We start from the raw sequence: 4,346 nt of genomic DNA on the forward strand, positions 1-4,346 counted from the left end.
AAGCTGATTGAGCAATAAAGTAAGTGATTGATTCCTGTACCTGAAAAGGCAGGATTTTCAGGGGCTCAGTAATGTCCCAGAGGACCTGGTTGCTCTCTCTCTGTCTCTCTCTCGTACATTCCATGGAGTTGTTTCTTCTCTCAAGATCCCAAGAGAGCTGCCAACAATTCCTGGGTTACATGTTTCCTCATTAAGGTCCGGTAGGACCTAGACAGCATCTTTGCTTCAACGTCCCAGAAAAAGATACGAACTTCACTCTGGTTGAACTGGCTTGGGTCACATGACCACTCTTGAATCAAATATCTCGGCCAGGGGCATGGGCTATAATGGTTAGCTGAAATATTAAAGACCCAGCCATGGTGCCGCAGTGTGTAAATCTCTAAATCATCAGGCTGAGAACTAGCAGGGAGCATATGTCTCAAAAGAAGTTTGGGGAAACTTTTCCTAGAGGAAGGAGAAAAATTTCTGGGTGGCAAATACCAGTTGCATACTGAAAAACACCAAAAAATGAATGTATATCACTAAGCTTTAGATAATGAAATTACCAGTGGTTTTTTACTTTCTTTTTTATATTTTACATCTGAGTTTTTTACAGTGAGACTATATTAATTTTATAGTTACAAGACAACAAAATGATTTCTATTTTTTATAATTTTTTTGTTTATTTTGAGAGAGAGAGAGAATGAGTGTACATGTGCAGGGGAGGGGGAGGGACAGAGAGAGAAGACAGAGAGGGAGAGAGACAGAGAATCCCAAGCAGGGTCTGCACTAGCAACACAGGGCCAGACGGGGGGCTCGAACTCACAAACCATGAGATCATGACCTGAGCTGAAATCAAGAATGGGACACGTAACCAACTGAGCCAACCTGGTGCCTCTCCATTTTTTTTTTTTTTTAATCTGGCAAAATGAATACAAGGCAATAAATGGACAAAGACTCTTTTTCTGGCTTCTGTGTAAGAGCTCTTGCCTTTGAATTTGCTTCTCCTTCCCTAAAGCATTGTTTTTGCCACAAGCCGGCTATTCCAACCTTTTCCCTAGGTAAAAAGCAGGGTCCTGTTATAGGCAGGCTCTTGGACCCACAGAGTCTCCCTCCTACCCGCCCTGTTCCACTTAACAATTTAGCAAGGCCTGCTGGCTTGCATTGCTCAGCTTCGTATGTGCTATTCTGGGCCCCTGTAATTCTTCAGCCAGTTGAGAGTTCTCTTTGGTCACAGCTGAGATACTGCAGACTAAGAATAGGCGCCTGACTGATGAAGGAAGGTGACAGCGATGGGGCCGCGAGGAAATGTGCTCCCTGCCAGGGCTTCTTTAACAGTCCCAAAGCTCAGTTTTGTTCTTTGCTCCTGGGTGTGCCGCTGGTCTGTGGTTCTGTTTTCCATATGTTTCTTGTAATCTTGCCAGCTGCGTAATCACACAAGTAACTTGGGCTGGAGAGGCTTATTAAGGGTCCCAGAGAATGCTCCTTCTCAGCCGGGCTTCCTACTGGAAGTCCTGGATCCGCGTTTGCCACACAATTCTCTATTGTGCACTTGGGGACTTTTTCCTCAGAGGCTTTTGATTGGAGGCCAAAAGGATATTTTTGCATTTTCTGAGAACTGCTGGGAGAAACCAGTGAAATTCTCAGCCTTCTCAGCACAGTGCCTGCTCTTGTAAAGTGGCAAAGGGTTTTACCGTTACAGGGTGAGCTCCTGCCCTGCCCAGGTCGGTAGCCTCGGGGAGTTTACGTGTTTTAAGCCTGTAACCCATGTTTGGGGCCTCAGCTGGAGGTCGTCAGGGCTGGGGGCTGGACTCATCTGAGAGCTCATTCACACACATGTCTAGCAGGTGGATGCTGGCTGTCAGCAGGAGTTTCCACTTTTCCATGTGGTTTCTCTGCAAGTTGGGTTGGACTTCCTCAGAGCACGATGGCTGTGTTCCCCATGCAAGCGCTTCAAAAGAGGGAGCAGGGAAGAAATTCTATCTCCTCTGACCTCGCCTCACAAGTTATAAGTCATTATTTCTACCACATTCTGTCCACGGAAGCAGTCATCAGTCCCACTCAGGTTCAGAGGGAGACTAACTAGAATCTGCTTTTTGATGAAGAGAGACAGGTTCTGGAAGAGGGTGAGACTGGAAATTTTACTGGGGTGACTTTGGGAAAATATAACCTGCCACATTTGCACACAGGTCACTAAGCAAGTTCACCGAGGTGCTTCCAAGACTCAATAATTATACTTTGAGATGGAGAAAGGTGATGATGTCGGGAAGGAGCATGGCTGGCTCCACTGTGATAAACTAGGATAGACGTTTGTTCCAGTTTCCCGGAGCAATTGCTGAGAGAAAGTCCAAGAAAAAGGAAGGCCATAGGAAGGAGCCTAGTTCAAAAATGTTTACTGGTTGGCTGAAACACCCTGGCCTGCTATAGAGACCTTAAGTGTACTATTTACTTAAAAAATTTTTTTAAATTTATTTATATATTTGAGACAGAGACAGTGTGAGTGAGGGGGCAGGTGGGGGGGGGGAGAGAGACAGAGACAGAGAGACAGAGAGAGAGAGAGAGAGAGAGAGAGAGAGAGAGAGAGAGAGAATCCCAAGCAGGCTCCACACTGTCAGCACAGAGCCCGACGTGGGGCTCGAACCTGCAAAACCGTGAGGTCATGACCAAAACCAAGAGTCAGATGGTCAGCCAGCTGAGCCATCCAGGTGCCGCAAGACCTTAAGTTTAAATAGTTGAATCCTCTGGACACCTGGTTGGCTCATTTGCTTGAGCGTCCAACTTCAGCTCAGGTCATGATCTCGAGGTTCGTGAGTTTGAGCCTGCTTTGGATTCTGTGTCTCTGTCTCTCTCTGCCCCTCTCCACTCATGCTGTGTCTCTGTCTCTGTCTCTCTCTCCCTCAAAAATAAATAAAACATTTTAAAAAAAGTTGAATTTTCTTACAAACTTGAAGGACAGAGCTCTACGAAGGCAGAGACCAAGTCTGCCCCATTCTGACGTGTGTTCAACGTGCCTCACGTATACAGCTCCAGTGACACGTGTGGAAAGGGGACCATGGAGAGGGCTGGGCTATTGGCCAAGATCTGAGACTAAAGATGGGTCTCAAGCTTGACCAGTAGGTGACATTCTGTGTGTCCTAGGTGTGTGCTGTGCTGTCAGAGCACTGGCATCCAGAGGGAGCACAAGGGTTGCAAACCTCCAAGGCGCTCTGTGAACAGGAGCCTCGAGCCTTTACACACTTTCTGACCCATTTCTGTTTTCATGCCCATTTGCAAAGGTAGGGGCCCACAGGTTGCAGGCTATGCCATTAGAAATTCAGTCTCCTGTCTGCAAGTGTGTTAATTCACATAGTCCGAGTGGATTTATTGAGTGGTTAGTAGGCACCAGATGTTGAAAACGGGTGAGATGGTGTCTTAGTGACTCCATAGCCTGAGCCGTGGTCTGGAGTGTGGCCGGGAAATGCTCACCCAAGGATGGAGGGACAAAAGGGTCCGGGAGACGTGGTCCGAAGAAGAGAGGAGAGGAGGCTGAGGCGGAAGCTTCTGCTCCCTTTTACTGAGACTTCTGGGCTGCGCCTCAGCCAAGAGTTCACACAGAAGTACCCCCTGGATTCCCCACACGGCGACTCTCAGGTAGCCTTCTGCTGGCACCAGCCCCAGCCTCATAGTAGAGGAGAGTGGATGGCCTGGGCCTGGGTACGTTATCGACTCTTCCTTCAACAAGCATAGCCTCCTCTCGATTCCTGATCAAGCCTTGGGTGCTGGATGTAGAAAATTGCATGGCCAGGGAATAGAGTCTCAGATTGTCAGGGCTGTTGGCGCGTTCTGCGGTTTTCCTCGGGCTTCTTCCAGGTGTTCTCGGTCAGGCCTCTTGCCTCCATCCATCATTCCAATGCCTTCCTCCTCACACCCCCTCTCTCATGCCCAGACCCAGGCTGAGATGTGCACCACACGCACATCTGCAGGCAATGAGGGAATCCTGGACTCTGGGAGTTCCGGAAGCCAAAACTAGAAAGGGGTAGGGAAGCTTCAGGTTTAGAGCATTCTAGGAAGTAGTGTGGAGACGACCAATGCTATACTTGTGGAAATTTCCTCTGTAAAACATTTGTCAAGTAAAAAGTTCTTTTCATCGCCTTCTCGTCAGCAGAAGAGCAACTTCTCCAGTGTTCTAGACTTCTCTGTGTCTCTATCTCTGGCTCTTTCTGTCTTCCCTCAGTTTTCCTTCTTAAACTAAAGGGCTCCTGGTAGCCCCCAGATTTCCACTTCCTCTTTCTTTTACATTAAAAATAATTTTTTTAACATTGTATTTTGTTAGAGACAGAGACAGAGTGTGAGCAGGGGAGGGGCAGAGAGAGAGGGAGACACAATCT

The 4,346-nt window shown here is 47.7% G+C and overlaps 1 long non-coding RNA gene across 1 annotated transcript; it reads right to left on the minus strand.

Annotated features, from left to right (window-relative positions):
* Nucleotides 1–854: 854 nt before the first annotated feature.
* On the minus strand, nt 855–3,973 carry LOC122474471. Its single transcript, XR_006294908.1, has 2 exons — nt 3,445–3,973; nt 855–1,930 (listed from the first exon to the last, which is right to left on the minus strand). It is a non-coding gene; the product is annotated as an uncharacterized LOC122474471 (long non-coding RNA).
* Between the last annotated feature and the right edge of the window lie 373 nt (nt 3,974–4,346).

The sequence above is a fragment of the Prionailurus bengalensis genome, chromosome D4, assembly GCF_016509475.1.
Source record: "Prionailurus bengalensis isolate Pbe53 chromosome D4, Fcat_Pben_1.1_paternal_pri, whole genome shotgun sequence".
Taxonomy (NCBI): Eukaryota; Metazoa; Chordata; class Mammalia; order Carnivora; family Felidae; genus Prionailurus; species Prionailurus bengalensis.